Here is a 19,745-nt window from a genome sequence, read left to right as displayed (position 1 = left end):
TTATGTGTATGAAGGCTATTACTTTTGCATGTTAATTTTAAATTAGAATACTATTTGGACCTAAAGTAAGGAAAAAAAAGGAATATGACTTAGAAATTGTGGCTTACGAAGAAGGAGGATATTATGCTCTCCAGAAAAGCTCCCATTTGGATACCTGCCTTCTTCTCTGGACAATTGTTGGGGTTACCAACCAGAGGGCACTGCATTTCAAACTCTAGTGTGAATCTGAATTCCCTTGGAAACATTGACATTTCTAATCCATGAAGCAAGAGTTAAAAAAATTGTGTATCAGAGGTTAACTCCTGCCCAATTCTTTATTCCTTCAGCCAGGACTAGGATGCCAACAAATTTCTCTTAATTTAAAATGATTCTATCACCATCTGAACTGGACAAAGAGTACATATTAAGGAAAAGGTTTGAATATATTTGCACTTGGGTACATTTAAAGAACACCATTTTATTCAACATTAGATAAAATATATATCTTCAAGCAAACTTTTCAGAAAGTTCCTGACTCTAAAGGAATACCTTTCAGTGTAAGTTATGTTGTTTAAAGAAATATTCTTGGGGCTTAAAGGGTGATTTCTGCTATCAGCATGTCTTTTTGACAACCAAGTCACTTAGGAAGTGTATAAGCATGTGTATACACACACACACACACACACACACACAAATTTCAGCTGCCTCCCAATATTGACTCTGCACTTTCTGCAAGCACAAATTCAGTTATTATCATCCATGTCAGTTGTTATATTTGCTGCTGCAGTTTTCCATTTTAATCTTCAAATATTGTTGAAAGTGAAAGAGAAATAAGAATACATGGCACAATTAATTCTAATCTGATCACGATTGCTCATGTGTACAGTGGTGCTAAATCATCATTTTTTTCTGTTTTACTCAGCAGGGAGGTAGGAAATAACACTTAAATTGAGGCTTCTCTCTCATTCAGTTGAATACCAGGGAAGAAAGTGATCGAAACAGAAAGATGTGAACAGAAAGATAGAATAATTCTATTGAATGTCAAGCTGTAATTTTCAGAAAACTGCAGAATAATTTAACTATATTTAACTTAATTAGGGAAATAGCATAAAAGGTTACTCTTACAGAAACTCTGAAAAACCAGAAAAATTTGCTCTGTTATTTCTTCATCCCTCTGTTGCATTCCTTCATCTTAAGAATTTGAGTGTTCTTGACCATTTCTGTCCTCCGCCAACATGCCTCTTACTGATGACCATTTCCTTAAGTAGGTCTAACTTGGTCTAACTCCTCATGACCCTGGCATTTACTTTTGTCTTTTTTTTATTAACATTTATTGGTATTTACAGTGTGTTAAGCATGTAATGAAAGTTGTACACAGCATAGGCCCCCAGTTTGTGGTAGATTTGTTATTCAGAATACTAGGGAAATATGTATGAGTGGTGTTACTTGATATTATTTGACTGATTTAAGATCTCAAAACAGTTAAGTTACAGTGCCTGAGATTTGAATCAAGCTCCTTCTAAATTCTGGACTTATATACTTAATAGTGATTTTTTTGTCTTCTTTATATAGTGATGCTAAAGCTCAGTTTTATCTCCCTCCCCCTCATCTTCCTTCTCCTTTTCTTCTTGTGCACCTTTGTTATTTTCTGCCAATAAAAGCTCGTTTCCATGCTTGCCAACCCAGCATTCTAAAAGATCCCCCTAGCACTAAAGGGTTGCCCACAGTTTCCAGATTTATGTTTTTTTTTCTTCATGAGACCAGAAAGATTGAGGCTGGAATTGGTTAATCACATTCCAAGCTCCTGGAAGAAGAGAGTAATCAGCCAAAGATGGTAAACTCTTCCTTCCTGCAGGTGATGTTTTTCTGTGTGTCCCCCTTTTCTCCCCTGGTGACTTGAGCCTGTTGGTGTGACATGTGTTTCTTTGCCTAGATTCTCATTCAAGCCATTTTCAACATTTACATAAATTGCTAACATTTTCATAAATATACTGCACAGAAAGCCTGCATACAAATGTTACTACCTTTGCCAAAACCTGAGGCCAAGCCCTCCTGGTTTACCACCATCCTTTCCGGTCTCATCTCGGTACACTTCTGGAATTACTCTTTCCCCTTGTGAGTTTCAAAACCAGCAGTGAGTAGAAAGTAGTCATGATATATTTCACAAATCCTGCCTACAAATTCAGCCATTTTCCAGATGATGGTCTGGGACCAAGTTACTAATATAAGACCTTGGAAGACTTAAAGTCTTATATTAGAAGCTCAGGGTATCTGATTCTGGTCATAGGCCTCAGTCCCCTCGTGTGAAAATGAAGGAATTCAAAAGTTTAAGGTTCTTTTTAGCTCTACTTACCATGTAAAATGCATGTCACATGTGTTCTTGTTCATTACCTGTCTTTTTTCTTGATGGTTGGTCTGTTCCTACTATTCCAAAAACTTACAGGAATATCATAATTTGGGATGAGTAAATTTTCAACAGTTTTACTGAAAATCTGAATAAAGTATACATACTCCAAAACATATGCAAATTAAGAGTATATATTGTAAGGTTGAATATAAGAGTTCATGATCAAATTCAGTTAATAAAATGTATTCATAAAACCCAAACAATTTATATTTGATATAAACTGGCATATACGCATGGCAGCCTCCCATCTATTTTTTTATCCACTAAAATACTCCAGAGTCCACTCTCGGTTTTATTTCCATCCCTTTATGCCTGCAACATGAACACATAATCACTGGACTGAATATTTTTCTCATTTCTCAAAGTCAGTCTTCACAGAGAGTATTTATTCCACATTGGAACAAGGCAGAAAATCTTACCTGAATGCCATGGTAATTCTGTTGCTGCTTTGAGAACCCTGCAAATTGTGAAGCTGTCATTGGCTGCCTGTTTCTAATTTTCTCAATAAACCCATGCTTAGGACTTTGGCTTATTCCTCCAAAGGAGAAATAACCTCAGATTCCCTTCACTGAAGGTAGCCATCTTTTAGGTTTCTACACCCTCTCGTAACTCTATTCTCTTTGTTACTATGGCCAAGACCTGAAGTTAGAGATAAAGATAATTATATCATGAGGCTTTTTTTTTTTTTCATGAGGTTAGGACAATTTACAAGGAGATCAGTGATATCACTGAGTTCATTTTAAAATAGTATATTTGTGCTATGCATATGTAGACACACAGGAAGTACTAATGGAAGAGTAGACAACATGCAAGTTCAAATGGGCAATTTTAGCAGAAAGAGGAGAACTGTAAGAAATAAGGAAATGGAAATGCTAGAAGCAAAAATATTCAGTAGCAGAGGTGAAGGATGCCTTCCACTGTCTCAGTCTTAGTCTCAACATAACTGAAGAAATAATTGGTAACATTGAAGGTAGCTCAATAGAATTTACCAAATGGAAATATAAAGAAAAAAAAGGATTAAAAAATCAAATTTGAGAAGACTGTATTTAGATAGTTTTATACACGATTTTCCTCTAGTTATGATATGCATAATGACCCTCTCTTCTGCTTCTACTTATATTTCACATTGTTAAATTTGTTCAATGCTTTTTCAGAAATGGTGAATTGGGAGAATCTAAATGTAGGTCCTAAAAAAATTATCTTTCCCTTACAGGGCTAACAGTTCATATTTACGTAGGTGTGTATATTTCACAAAGATATTATATTTTTCTTATTCTTTATAAACTTATTCTCTGAAAAGGAATGGATAAATATTGATTAAAGTTTAGAGAAGTTAGTATTTAAAACATTCTTTTTATTAACGTATCATCAATATACACCCTCATGAAGGTTTCACATGAGCAATAATGTGGTTACTATATACACCCATATTATCAAGTCCCTACCATTCCCCAATGCAGTCACTGTCCATCAGCCTAGTTAGATGCCACTACTTGTAGAGTAGTACAAGTAGAGTCACTACTTGTCTTCTCTGTGCTACACTGTCTTCCCTGTGACCACCCCACACCATGCAAGCCAATCAAAATGCCCTTCAATCACCTTCTCCCTCCCTCCCTTCCCGCCCACCCCCACACCTCCTCTTTGGTAACCACCAGTCCCTTTTTGAAGCCTGTGAGTCTGCTGCTGTTTTGTTCCTTCAGTTTTGCTTTGTTGTTATGCTCCACAAATCAGGGAAATCATTTGGAACTACTTGTCTTTCTCTGCCTGGCTTGTTTCACTGAGCATAATACCCTCTAGCTCCATCCATGTTGTTGCAAATGGTAGGATTTATTTTCTTCTTATGGCTGAATAATATTTCATTGTGTATATGTACCACATCTTCTTCATCCATTCATCTACTGATGGACACTTAGGTTGCTTCCAGATCTTGGCTATTGTAAATAGTGGTGCGATAAATATATGTAAGGGTGCATATGTCTTTTTGAATCTGGGATACTGTTTTCTTTGGGTAAATTCCTAGGAAGTGGAATTGCTCAGTCAAATGGTATTTCTATCTTTAGTTTTAAGAGAAACCATCATATTGCTTTCCACAGTGGTTGAACTAATTTACACTCCCACCAGCAGAGTAGGAGGGTTCCCCTTTCTCGGCATCCTCACCAGTGTTTGTTGATCCTTGTTTTTGGATGTTGGCCATCCTAACTGGTGTGAGGTGATATCTCATTGTGGTTTAAATTTGCATTTCCCTGATAACTAGCAATATAGAGCATCTTTTCATGTGCCTGTTGGCCATCTGAATTTCTTTGGAGAAGTGTCTGTTCATTATCATCTGCCCATTTTTTAATCAGATTATTTGCTTTTTGGGTGTTGAGGCACATGAGTTCTTTATATATTTTTGATGTTAACCCCTTGTCAGATATGTCACTTACAAATATATTCTCCCATACTGTAGGATGCCTTTTTTTCTGCTGATAGAGTCCTTTGCTGTACAGAAGCTTTTTAGCATGATGTAGTCCCATTTGTTCATTTTTTATTTGGTTTCCCTTGCCCGGGGAGATGCATTCAGGAAAAAGTTGCTCATGTTTATATTCAAGAGATTTTTGCCTGTTGTCTTCTAAGAGGTTTATGGTTTCATGACTTACATTCAGGTCTTTGATCCATTTCAAGTTTACTTTGGTGTATGGGGTTAAACAATCCAGTTTCATTCTCTTACATGTAGTTGTCCAGTTTTGCCAAACCAGCTGCTGAAGAGGCTGTCATTTTCCCATTGTATGTCCATGGCTCCTTTATCATATACTAATTGACCGTATCTGCCTGGGTTTGTATCCAGGCACTCTATTTCTGTTGCCTTGGTCTGTGGATCTGTTCTTGTGACAGTTCCAAATTGTGTTGATTACTGTGGCTTTGTAGTAGAGCTTGAAGTCAGGGAGCATAATCCCCCCTTTATTATTCCTTCTCAGGATTGCTTTGGGTATGTGGGGTCTTTTGAGGTTCCATATGAATTTTAGAACTATTTTCTCTAGTTTTTTGAAGAATGCTGTTGGTATTTGCATTGGTATTGAAGAATGCATTGAATCTGTAGATTACTTTAGGCAAGATGGACATTTTGGCAATATTAATTCTTCCTATCCATGAGCAAGGGACATGTTTCCATTTATTGGTAACTTCTTTAATTTCTTTCATGAGTGTCTTGTAGTTTTCAGAATATAGGTCTTTCACTTCCTTGGTTATGTTTATTCCTAGGTATTTTATTATTTTTGATGCAATTGTGAATGAAATAGTTTTCCTGATTTCTCTTTCTTCTAGTTCATACTTAGTGTATAGGAATGCCACAGATTTCTGTGTACTAATTTTGTATTATGCAACTTTGCTGAATTCAGATATTAGATCTAGTAGTTTTGGAGTGGGTTCTTTAGGGTTTTTTTATGTACAATACCATGTCATCTGCAAACAGGGACAGTTTAACTTCTTCCTTGCCAATCCGGATGCCTTTTATTTTTTTGTGTTGTCTGATTGCCATAGCTAGGACCTCCAGAACAATGTTAAATAAAAGTGGTGAGAGTGGGCATCCCTGTCTTATTCCCAATGTTAAAGGAAAAGCTTTCAGCTTCTTGCTGTTCAGTGTGATGTTGGCTGTGGGTTTATCATATATGGCCTTAAATATGTTGAGGTACTTGCCCTTTATATCCATTTTGTTGAGAGTTTTTATCATGTATGGATGATGTGTGGAAAAAGATGGTGGCATGAGAGGAGAGACAGAGGCTTCCTCCTAAAACTGGATACAATTAGAAAATACAGTTGGTGTAACTAATCCTGAGAGAGCAACAAGAAAGAGGACGGCATCAGACTGCATACACCTAGAGTAAAGAGCAGACTTTACCGAATGGGGTAACGTACCAGAGCTGTGGCTGGGCGGGACCTGAACCCTTCCCCCACCCCAGCTTGCCAGCAGGAGGACGAGAAACTGAGCAGGGAGGGAGTGGAAGGCTTGGGACTACTGAATACCTAGCTCCGGAGATCTGCGCTGGGAGCACTAACCTACATTTCATGTTGCTTTCATCATATCTTCTGATTACTGGGTTGGAAAGCTGGGACAGGCAGAGTTCCTGGGGAGACTGGGATTCCGGTGGCTTGTGGAAAGCAGGGATCTATATCCGGCTGCTCTGGGACAAAAGCTTATATCTGTGTGCTCTACCCACTGGCTCAGGCAGTGGAGACAGGCACAGCAGCTAGGAGGTGGGAAACAGCTCGCACCAATACTGCTCCCCTGCGACTCCCGACATTGCTTCAGAGGCTCAGCAGCTGCAGAATAGAGCTTCTGGACACTAGAGGGCGCCATATACAAATATGAAACACCAAAGAAACCTGGTTCAGAGTAAAATTATTACTACAATTCCCAAGAAAGATTTAAATGATATGGACGTCGTGACTCTTCCTGAAAGGGAGTTCGAAATAAAAATCATTAACATGCTAATGGAGGTATGGAAAGACATACAAGAACTCAGGAATGAGTTCAGGTCAGAGATCCAATCATTGAAGAGCACGATGAAGGGTATCATGAATGGATGTTGAATTTTGTCAAATGCTTTTTCAACATCTATGGTGATGATCGCATGGTTTTTGTCCTTCTTTTTGTTGATGTGGTGGATGATGATGATGGATTTTCGAATGTTTTACTATCCTTGCAACCCTGGGATGAATCCCACTTGATCATGATGGAGGATCTTTTTGATGTATTTTTGAATTCAGTTTGCTAATATATTGTTGAGTATTTTTGCATCTATGTTCATCAGGGATATTGGTCTGTAATTTTCTTTTTTTGTGGTGTCTTTGCCTGATTTTGGTATTAGAGTGATGTTGGCCTCGTAGAATGAGTTTGGGAGTATTCCCTCCTCTTCTGCTTTTTGGACAACTTTAAGGAGGATGGATATTAGGTCTTCACTAAATGTTTGATAAAATTCTTAAGTGAAACCATCTGATCCAGGTGTTTTGTTCTTAGGTAGTTTTTTGATTACCAGTTCAATTTTGTTGCTGGTAATTGGCCTATTCAGATTTTCTTTGTCTTTGTGGGCCAGCCATGGAAGGTTCTGTTTTTCTAGAAAGTTGTTCATTTCTTCTAGGTATCCAGTTTGTTAGTACATAATTTTTCATAGCATTCTCTCATAATTCTTTGTATGTTTGGTGTCCATAGTGATTTTTTCTTTCTTATTTCTGATTCTGTTTATCTGTGTAGACTCTCTTTTTTTCTTGATAAGTCTGGTTAGGGGTTTATTTATTTTGTTTAATTTTCTCAAAGAACTGGCTCCTGCTTCCATTGATTCTCTCCATTTTTTTATTCTTCTCAATTTTATTTATTTTTGCACTAATCTTTATTATTTCCATCCTTCTACTGACTTAGGTCCTCATTTGTTCTTCCTTTTCTAGTTTTGTTAATTGTGAGTTTAGATGTTCATTGGGGATTGTTCTTTCCTGAGGTAGGCCTGCATTGCAAAATACTTTCCTCTTAGCATGGTCTTCACTGTGTCCCACAGATTTTGCAGTTTTGTATTATTGTTCTCATTTGCCTCCATATATTGCTTGATCTCTGTTTTTACTTGGTCATTTACCAATTGATTATTTACTGGCATGTTATTAAGACTCCATGTGTTCATGGGATTTTTTCCTTTTCTTTGTGTAATTTATTTCTAGTTTCATACCTTTGTGATCTGAGAAGCTGGTTGGTACAATTTCAATCTTTATGAATTTACTGAGGCTCTTTTTGTGGCCTAATATATGATCTATTCTTGAAAATGTTCCATGTGCACTTGAAAGAATGTGTATCCTGTTGCTTTTGGATGGAGTGTTCTGTAGATGTCCTTTAGGTGCATTTGTTCTAATACGTTGTTCAGTGCCTCTGTCTCTTTACTTATTTTCTGTCTGGTTGATTTGTCCTTTGGAGTGAGTGGTGTTTTGAAGTCTCCTAAAATGAGTACATTTTATTCTATTTACCCATTTAATTCTGTTAGTATTAGATTCGCAAATGTAGGTGGTCCTGTGTTGTGTTCATAGATATTTATAATGGTTATAGCCTCTTCTTGGACTGACCCCTTTATCATTATGTAATATCCTTCTTTGTCTCTTGTGACTTTCTTTGTTTTGAAGTCTATTTTGTCTGATACAAGTACTGCAACTCCTGCTTTTTTCTCCCTATTGGTTGCATGAAATATCCTTTCCATCCCTTTACTTTCAGTCTGTGTATGTCTTTGGGTTTGAAGTGAGTCTCTTGTAGGCAGCCTAAAGATGGGTCTTTTTTTTTTATCCTTTGGTGACTCTATGTTTTTTGATTGGTGCATTCAGACCATTTACATTTAGAGTGATTATTGATAGGTATGTACTTATTGCCATTGCAGGCTTTAGATTCGTGGTTACCAAAGGTTGAAGGGTAAGTCCCTTACTATCTGTCTAACTTAACTCACTTAGTATGCTACTAGAAATACAACCTAAAAGTTCTTTTTTTTTCCCTCCTTTTTCTTCCTCTTCTATTCTTTATATGTTAAGTATCATATCATGTACTCTTTGTCTATCCCATGATTGAATTTGGGGAAGTTGATTTTATTTTGCACCTGCTTAGTAATTAATTTTTCTACTTTGTTGTGGTTTTATTTCCCCTGGTGACAGCTGTTTAGCCTTAGGAATACTTCCATCTATAGTAGTCCCTCCAAAATACTTCCATCTATAGTAGTCCCACCACTTTAGAGGTGCTTTGTGGGAGGTAAATTCTCTCAGCTTTTGCTTATCTGAAAATTTAGTCCCTCCTTCAAGTTTAAATAATAACCTTCCTAGGTAGAGTAATCTTCGTTCAAGGCCCTTCTTTCATTGCATTAAATATATCACGCCACTCCTATCTGGCCAGTAAGGTTTCTGTTGTGAAATCTGATGATAACCTGATGGGTTTTCCTTTGTATGTGATCTTTTTTTTCTCTCTCTAGCTGCTTTTAAAAGTCTGTCTTTTTCCTTGATCTTTGCCATTTTAATTATCATATGTTTTTAAGTTCTCTTCCTTGGGTCTCTTGTGTTGGGAGAACTGTGCACCTCCATGGCCTGAGAAACTATCTCCTTCCCCAGATTGGGGAAGTTTTCAGCAATTATCTCCTTTCTGTCCTGTTTTCTCTCTCTTCTTCTTCTGGTACCCCTATAATGCAAATTGTTCCGTTTGGATTGGTTACACAGTTCTCTCAATATTTCATTCTTAAAGATCCTTTTTTCTCTCTGTGCCTCAGCTTCTTTGTGTTCCTCTTCTCTAATTTCTATTCCCCTTACCATCTCTTCTACTACATCTAATCTTCTTTTAAATCCTTCCATTGTATGTTTCATTTCAGATATGGAATTTCTTAATGATTGAATCTGCATCTTAAATTTGTTCCTGAGTTTTTGAAGTTTTTCTGTACCTCCATGAACATGTTTATGATTTTTATTTTGAACTCTTTTTCTGGAATATTGGTGAGTTCAGTTTATCTGGCCCTTTTTCTAGGGTTTGTGAGATTTTGGTCTCAACCATGTTCCTTTGACATTTCCTATTTCTTTGTGGTGCCCCCTATTGCCCAGAATCTCTAGTCTCTGGAGCTGCTAACTCCTGGAGTGAGGTTGGTGGTCGCAGGGGAGTGGTGCTGGTTCCTGGTGTAGGAAAGAGCTGTTTCCTGTTTCTCGGCTGCAATGCCCATCTCCAGTGTCAGAGCCAGTGGGCCAACCACACAGGATTAAGCCTCTGTGCTTTGTGTCTCTAGCTGTTTTAGACAGGAACTCCCTCTGGTGGCTGATGCCAGTGCAGTGACTGCCAGTTTGCAAGCCTGTGCCTGGCAGGCCAGGAGGAAGGCACAGTAGGCTGCGTGTCACAGTGGGGGGCATCAGAGTTGAGTAGTCTGTCAGGGGGATTGAGTGCCGAAGCTCCTCAAAGTTCCCAACCTACTGAGCAGTGCGCTCCCAGACAACCTTGTCCACCTATCCCTTCTCCTGTGCAGCAAGCTCTGTGCAAACCCCACCCCTTCACTTGCCCTCTCCCTGCTAGGAAGCCTCTCTGACTGCTTGCTTTCCTTTGTCCCTGAGTGGCCGGATGTGGATCGCTGTCCTCCACAAATGGCTGAATCCCAGTCTCTCAAGCACTCTGCCTTTTCCAGCTCCCCAACCCCACCAACCTCCAGACCACCACACAATGCAGGTCTGTGCTCCAAAGCAGATCTCCAGGGTCAGGTGCTCAGCAATCTTAGGCTTACACCTGCTCCCAGCTCTGTTTCTTCTCCTCCCACTGGTGAGCTTGGGTGGGGGTAGGGCTTGTGTCCCGCCAGATCTAGGCTTTGGTACATTACCCCATCTTGTGAGGTCTGCTCTGTTCTCCAGGTATATTCAGCCTGGCACAGCCTTCCCTCCTGTCTCTGTTTTAGGATTAGTTGTATTAACTATACTTTCTTGCTATATGTGGTTTTGGAAGGAGTTTTCTGTCTTACCTCTCACACCATCATCTTGTATCTATCTCTGTAATCATCTGATTCTTTTTATGGGTTATATTTGCACTGTCCATTATGCTCAATACTAGCTACATGTAGCTAGTGAGCACTGGAAATGTGGCTAGTGCAACAGAGAAACAGTATTTAATTATATTTAATTATTTCAAATTAAAAAAATATATACACAATTCAATCATTGTAAAACTTTTAAGTCTATTTAGGATAATTTTGGCATGCAAGTTTCACTTTCTCAATTATTTGACAATAGACTTCAGGTGCATTTATCAACTGAAATCGTCAGAGAAGTTGCATTACTGGTGAAGATATTTATGAATTTTTGACATAATGCACATTTAGAAATCACTACAAAATGCTCTCATTCTCTGAGGTAAGCACATCTCCCTGAGAGTCATTGCTTATTATTGGAATTTCTAATAATGATAGCAACTAAAAAGCTGGAATCCATTTAGGCAATTAGACATTATATTTAGGCAACATTCTAAAATAGAGCTTACATCGTAATGCCACTCCAAGTGCTCTTAAAAACAAGAACTGTACAGTGATGCTAATTATAAAAGGCTTCTTATTATATCCTCTTAAATAATGTATAAAGAGTTTCAGTGTCATTGGCATTCCTGAGTGCTGACAGTTGCCAGTCAATCAATATGTATCCCAACAGGAAACCATGACTACCATCATCTGTGCCCACAGTTTTGGCTTTCTACATATTAGCCACTGGAGGCTCATGAATTGACTTTTTGAAGACTGATGTTGGGATGAATTTTCAGCAATGCAAAAATCACTGTGTTCATGTAACATTCTACTTCTCTAGGTTTAAGAGTCTAAAAATGGAAAATAAGATATGGAAACTTAATGTATAATATTAAATATTTATATTAATAATTAATGATATTCTTATATATATCAATTTAAAAAAGTGGATGGACCATGGTTTCTAAACAATACCTTATAACTTCCATATTAGTATTTAATAAAACTAATGAATATTAAGACAGTGTAGGAATTTAAAATGGAGAGAAGCTATGTTTCTGTATACTTCTGTCGCCTCTGTTAGTAACAACACATTTCCTTAAGTCTTGGGTTCAGACATCTAAAACAGTCTTTTATTCAAAAGTTGATCATTGATAATAGAAGACATCTATTCTTCCACACCCCACTCCTAACTTCATCCCTACTCAGAAATTTCTAGGGACTTCAATCATGAGATACCTGGAAACTATAGTAATAATTTTTTATGGTTATTTTTTATTTAACATAAGTAATATCTCTTTAATTCATTAACTTGTATTTACATTCTCCTTTTTTTATTGAAGTATTGATAAACAACCTTATATTGTTCTCAAGTATAAAACATAGTAGTTCAACAGCTACCCATATTATTAAATCTTCCTCTCAGCTACTGCAGTTACTATCTATTAACATAGGAAGATGTCACAGAATCAATGGCTATATTCTCCATGCTGTACTGCCACCCCTGCAGCCAACTTATATTATGACTGAGAATTTGTGTGTCCTTTCATTTCTCTGGTTCCAATCCCTCCTCCATGGTAACCACAAGTCACTTCTCAGTGTTTATAAGTCCACTACTCATTTGTTCATTTTGCTTTATTTTTTTTATATTCCACAGATAAGTGAAATCATACAGTATTTGTCTTTCTCTGTCAGGCTTATTTCACTTAGCATAATACCCTCTAGGTACATCCATGTTGTTGCAAATGAGAGGATCTCTTTATGGGTGAATAATATTCCATTTTATATATATGCTACATCTTCATTATCCATTCATCTACTGATGGACACTTTGTTGCTTCCATATCTTAGCTATTGTAAATAATGTGGCAATAAACATAGGGGTGCCTGTATCTTTTCAAATTAGGGATTTTGTTTTCTTTGGGTAAATTCCTAGAAGTGAACTTACTGGGTCAAATGGTATTTCTATTTTTTTTTTTTAAGAACCTCCATACTGCTTTCCAAAGTGGCTACACCAATTTAAATTCCCACCAACAATATAAGAAAGTTCCCTTTTCTTCACCTCCTCACGAGCACTTCTTATTTCTTGTCTTTTGGACAGTGGCCATTCTAACGTGTAAAGTGATACCTCATTGTTGTTTTGATTTACATTTCCCTGATGTTTAGCAATATGGAGCATCTTTTCATGTTGCCCATTGGCCATCTGTATTTATTCTTTGGAAAAGTGCCTGTTCAGTTCCTCTGCCTATTTTTAAATTAGGTTATTTGGTGGGGTTTTTTTGGTGTTGAGGCATATGTGTTCTTTATATATTTTGGATGTTAACCCCTCATCAGTTAAATCATTTACAAATATATTCTCCCATACTGTAGGTTGTCTTTTTATTATCCTGATGATGTCCTTTGCTGTACAGAAGCTTTTTAGTTTGATGTAGTCCTCATTCATTTTTTATTCTGTTTCCCTTGCCTAAGGAAATGTGTCCAGAAAAAAAATATTTGTGCTTGTGTTTGAGATTTTTGACTATGTGTTATTCTAAGAATTTCATGGTTTCATATCCTACATTTAAATCTTTGATACATTTTGAGTTTGCTTTTGTGTATGGAGTTAGACAGTAATCCAATTTCATTCTCTTGTGTGTAGCTGTCATTTTTCCAATACCAGTTATTGAAGGGGCTGTCTTTTTCCCTTTGTATATTTATGGCTCCTTTACTATATATTAATTGTCCATATATGTTTTGGTTTATATCTGGGCTCTTTATTCTGTTCCATTGATTTATGAGTCTGTTCTTATGCCTGTAACATACTATTTTGTTTACTGTAGCTTTGTAGTATAGCTTTAAGTCAGGGAGTGTAATACCCCCAGCTTTATTCCTGTTTCTCAGGATTGCTTTGGTTATTCAGGGTTTTTGGTGGGTTTATATGAATTTTAGAATTATTTGCTCTAGTTCAATGAAAAGTGCTATTCATCTTTTGGTTGGGATCACATTGAATCTATAAATTGCTTTGGGCAGGATGGCTATTTTGAAAATATTTATTCTTCCTCTCCATGAGCAGGGGATAGATTACATTTCCAATTTATGTCTTCTTTAATTTTTCTTATGAGTATCTTACAGTTTTTAGTGTATAGGTCTTTCACCTCCTTGGTTAGGTTTATTCCTAGGTATTTTATTGCTTTTTTCTGAAGCAATTCTAAATGAAATTGTTTTCCTGATTTCTGTTTCTGCTAGTCTTTTTTTAGTATATAGAAATACAACAGATCTCTGTATATTGATTGTGCATCCTGCAACTTTGCTGAATCCAGTTATTAGTTCCAATAGTTTTTTGGTGGAGTCTTTAGGGTTTTATATATATACATATATATATAGTATCATGTCATCTGCAAATAGTGATAGTGTTATTTCCTCATTACCAATTTGGATGCCTTTAATCTCTTTTGCTTCCAGTACTATGTTAAATAAAATTGGTGAGAGTGAACATCCTTGTCTTGTTCCTGATATTAGAGTAAAAGCTTTCAGGTTTTTGCTAGTTGAGAATGATATTAGGTGTGGGTTTATTGTATATGGCCTTTGTTATATTGGAGTATGTTCCCTCTATACCCATTTTGTTGAGAGTTTTTATCATTAATAGATATCAAATTTTGTCAAGTGCTTTTTCAGCACCTATTGAGATGTTCATATGGTTTTTATACTTTCATTTCCATACATTATTTACATCTGCTGGAAATAATTAAGATGAGAGAAAATGAATGTTGGGAATAAAAAGGGAGCTGAAGTGGATTGTGTAGTAAAATTAGTCATTTATAATAAATGAGGTTGCCCTTCTGGTATCATATTAGACAAGTGTGATTTGAGTTAGGAACAGAGCTGATAATGAAAGGAGAACATTAGAATATTCAGGTATAAGGAAGCCTCAGAAACTAGAGGTTAAATTCAAGTTTTATGTTAAAAACAAATGAGGATTTAGGATAGCAGGAATATATATCCAGAGCTCATATAAAATATTGAAGTTAAAAAAAAAATATTGAAGTTAAATCTAACAAAATTTTTACAAATATTATATGCTTCAAACTACAGAATGCTAATGAACATAATCAAGGGTGAGTTTAATAAGTGAAGAGACATCCTTTGTTCATGAATTGGAAAACTCTACATACTAAAGATATCTATTCTCTCCAGATTGATATAACATATTTAATCCCTGTCACATTCCCAACAGAATGTGCACTACTCCAGCACCACTTATTAAAAGGACTTTACTCCATTGATTGCTTTTGTACCTTTGTAAAAAATCAGTTCAGCAGATTTGTGTGAGCCTATGATGGGTTCTCTGTTTGATTCTCTTTATCTATATATCTATTCCTCACTAATAGCACACAGTATTGATTACTATAGATATAAATTTTACAAAAAAATGAATCTTACCTTAGTTGTACATGTTATATAAAAACTGACTCAAAATGGTTGACTACCACCTTTAATGTAAAATGTAAAGCTATGCAACTTTCAGGATAAAAAGCTAAAGAAAGTTTTTGGGATCTGTGACTTGGCATAGAGTTTTATACTTGAAACTCAAAGCATGATACATAAAAGGAAAAAGTGATTATTGAACTTACTCAAAATAAAAAGTTTTATTTTTTATAAGATACTGTTAAGATTAAAAGACAAGCTACAAAATAAATGAAAATATTTGGAAACAACATAGCCAATAAGGATTAGTATCTATAATGTATAAAGAATTCTCAAATCTCAACACTAACAAAACAAATAATCCAATTAGAAAATGTGTAAAAAAATATGAAGAGCCATTTCACAATAGGGGATATACAGAATGTAAATAAACACATTAAAAGATGTTAAGCATCATTAGCCTTTAGAGAATTACAAATTAAAACCACAATCAGATATTTCCCCACTTACCAGAATATCTAAAATAAAGCATAGTGACAACACCAAGTGCTTGCAAGGATGTGGAGAAACTGGATCATTCATATATTGCTGGTAGGAATAAACTATGCTAGACACAAAAAGTTTGACAGCTTCTTATATAACTAGACATGCAACTATCATATGACCCAGTAACTGTACTTTGGGGCATTTATTACAGAGAAATTAAGACTTAGGTTCACATAAAAATCTGTACATGAATGTTTTTAGCAGTATATTTGTAATAGCAAAAAAAATTGAATTAATCCAGATGTCTTTCAGTGTGTCAATGGTTAAAAACAGGCACATCCATACCATGGAAAAGCAATAAAGGGAAATAGAAATAACGGGAAAGTTACCACACACAACAACTTGGACAAATATCCAGAGGATTACTCTCAATGAAATAAAATCTTAAAAAGTTCATATGCTGTGGTTCCATTTATATGACATTCTTCAAATGATAAAATCATAAGAAATGCAGAACAGATTAGTGGTTGTCAGGAGTTAGGAAAAAACATTGGCTATAAAGGGAGATATTATGCATTCTGTGATGATGGAAACAGTCTGTATCTTGACTACATAAATTTAAATATTCTAGTTGTGATACACTATAATTTTTAGAGACATCATCCTTGGGGAACACTAGGTAAAGGGCACATAGAATTTCTCTATGTAATTTCTTAAAATTGCCTGGGAATCTACAATTAACTCAAGTGAAAATCCTAATTAAACATTAAAAACATATATCCAGAACTGGGAAATATATAATGCATAATTTCTCACATTTATTAAAATATTGAATGCCTTTTTTGGTAGAACATCTGAAGAACTAGTTTTCAGAATAATCCCACACATTCTGTAAATTACTATTTTAACTAATAAATTAATGCAAATGTGGAAGCTCGGTTCCCTGCCATAAAAGGTGTCCAGCTTACTCACAGATCCCAGCCAAAAATGAGCCCAGCACCGACATAGATGATGGTGAGATAACGAGAAAGCACATTCACTAATCAGTAAAAATGATGCTTATCGTTATTGCATTAGAACCCTCTTCCTTGACCAAGTTTCCATACCACTCACCCATCCTTTCACTGGCAGTCTGGGATAACAAGAGCTTTCTCTAGCAATGGCAGAGTTTATCTGATGGGAAACAGGATTTTCTTTTGATAGCTTCCTCCTGAAAGGAAAATGAAGGTGTTGCCTAAGCATACCTAACTGCTTATGCTAAAACCCACCACCACCATTCCCTCAAACCACCTGGTGAATATGATGGTTGAATTGCATTGACAATAAAATGTCATGTTATATTAACATTAAAATTGTTTAGGCCATGTTTCATAACAAAGAGCATCAGAAAAGTCACTTGAGGTCTTTATACCTCTTAACTCCTTGTACAATTTAAAGGTATTTATATATGTTAATTAGACCCTTACAAAATGAAGGTTAGCATAAAACATGAATAATAAAGTCGCTAAATTTTAGAGTTGAAAATGAAATAAGTTACCCAAGGTCACAGATAGCATGTGGACAGAACTGCGATGGAAATCAGATCCCTAATCATAATCCTGTTCTCCCACTATAAAGTTTATATCATAGTTGCCTGAGTACAGTTAATAGTGTCAAAGATAAAAGGGCATTACTTCACTATTTTCATGTTCTGATACTGTATTTTAATCTCAGAATAAAATGATTTTTCCAAAACTGAGAAATTTGCAATCTATTTTAGGCAATGTTCAAGTAAAATCTGCAAACTTGGAAATGTAAAATCTTAATATTTCAAAGAACTTCTGAAAGCAATATGAAAAAGTGTAAACTAAAAGGTAATAGGCAATGACAAACAGGCCATGTACCAAAGTAGTACAAATTATCTATTAAGTAAAAAGATAAAAAGACTGTCTTCACTAAAGTAATATAAATTAAAAATAATTGGATATCATCTCCCCTCACATTTTGGCAAGTAATTTAAATAGTTGTTCTGCAATTGTATGAGGAAAGTGACATTCACTCATACGCTATTGAAGGACAATTTTCCGTAGGACATTTGGCAATGCCTAACAACCTTTAAATCATATATGCTTTGAGAAATAAAAATTCAACTTAAAACTGTATTTCAGGAAAAGAGGAAAGTTTGGAAAGGCATAAATAAAAATACATTTTGTCAGTATTGTAAAAAAAATACTAAATATTTTATAGAATTAAGTTGTAATAAAATAATGGCTAAAAATGTTTAAATGTTTGTTTTATTTATTTTTGTTCATAGTATATGAAGCAAATATTACTATCATGTCTATTTAACAGAGCAAAAACCAATGTTTAGAATAAGCAATTTGCCTGAAGTTACATGGCTAAAGGCTTGACTCAGAGCTTAAATTACTACCTCATAGTATGTGAATAGAAATCAAAGCAAACACACAGCAATATTGAATGAAAATTTGTCACCAAATATTATCTGTGACATAATCCTATTATAAACATTATGTGTTTTCTGGTTACCTACCATTCTATTCAACTTATCTACTACCTATACAACCATCCTTCTATTCTGGAAACACCTCAAAATATTAAGCATTCCCACTCTCCCTCAAGTGCTGAGATGTGTGATATTTGTCATTTCCTTCTTTATGTATTTATTTTTTTATGGCCTGGATTCTTAAGAAGGTTCAATTCATTCCAATTCAATCCAACAAGCCAATTTCCACATGTAGAAGGTAAAAGAATGATAGAATATTTTATGGAAAATAAATTGTTCAGAGAATGGAAAATAAATTTACTATAAATACTGAGTGCAGGTAAACCTCAAATAGGAAAAATAAGTAAGTATATAAAAATAATATAAGTAAAACAACACAAAAAGTTCAATATAAAGAATACAACAAAATTTAAATGGCTAATACTTTTTAACATTAGCATGTATCAGATAACTTAGATATTATTTAATATTTGCAAGCTACTACAGATGTTTCTTGAGAGAAATTTGTTTGCTTTATTACTTTTAGGATAATTTATATACTGATTTCACATAAGTCATACAAGTGTCTTAAAAAGTAGATATTTTATAAAATGAGAAATTTGACTTGGAGACTTCAGTTAACTTGCCCAGGAACTTAAAATAAGTGTGAAACAAAATTAGGTTTCAAATTTAGTTTGTCTTTATTTATTTTATTCTTCCTGTTTCTTTCTTGATTCAAAAGTCCCTTAATGCCCTTCTCTGGCACAGTGCCTGCTATCCTTGAATGGAATATCAGAGTCTCATAAGTATGAAACCAGGGAGAAGTCTTAACCAACTTCTCAGGCTATTGTGAGAATAGAAAAGAGGCAACAGTTTAAGATGTGTTTCATGCACATGAAATAGAAGAGCTTAAATGGTTGCTACAGAAAATAAGCAAGCAGAGAATTTTCTCATGCCTTTCAAAAAGTACAGAAAAGAGACAAAGTATTGGGCAACTAATATGAATGAGAAGTCAACTTCAGAATGTAAAAGGTTACAGGGGTTTTATGAGGATTAAATAATCCATGAAAAGCATTGGGTTAAAAGTACTCAGTGAACATCAGTTATCATTATCATCATCATTGTTACTATATCCTACAGAGTCAAAAATTAAAATGAGTCTTAAAATCAATGCAATAAGAAAGCATTCTATCTTACTGTACTATTCAGGATTCTTTTGAGAAACAGAACCCATAGGATATAGGAGATATATATATATCAAAAGAGAGGGAGGAAAAGACTGATTTATTTTAAGGAGTTGACTGACATGAATATGGGGACTGGCAAGTCCCAAATCCTCAGGTCAGTCCAGCAGGCCAGAGATGCAGGAAATAGTTGATATTGCAGTCTTGAGTATGAAGGCAAACTGTAAATACTATTCTTCCTTCCTCAGAGGACCTCAGTTTTTCTCTTAAGGCTTTCAACTGATTGGATGAGACCCACCACATTATGGAAAATAATCTGCTTTACTCAAAGTCTA

General features: G+C 35.4%; 1 long non-coding RNA gene across 1 annotated transcript in view; it reads left to right on the top strand.

Annotated features, from left to right (window-relative positions):
- Window positions 1–19,745, top strand: part of LOC140850577 (uncharacterized) — a 497,739-nt gene that overhangs the window by 416,776 nt on the left and 61,218 nt on the right. The gene's annotated exons all lie outside the window — the stretch shown is intronic.

Source organism: Manis javanica, chromosome 7 (genome assembly GCF_040802235.1).
Source record: "Manis javanica isolate MJ-LG chromosome 7, MJ_LKY, whole genome shotgun sequence".
In the NCBI taxonomy this organism is placed as follows: domain Eukaryota; kingdom Metazoa; phylum Chordata; class Mammalia; order Pholidota; family Manidae; genus Manis; species Manis javanica.
The sequence above is the reverse complement of the archived record's forward strand: the minus strand, read 5'-3'. Positions and strand labels throughout refer to the sequence as shown.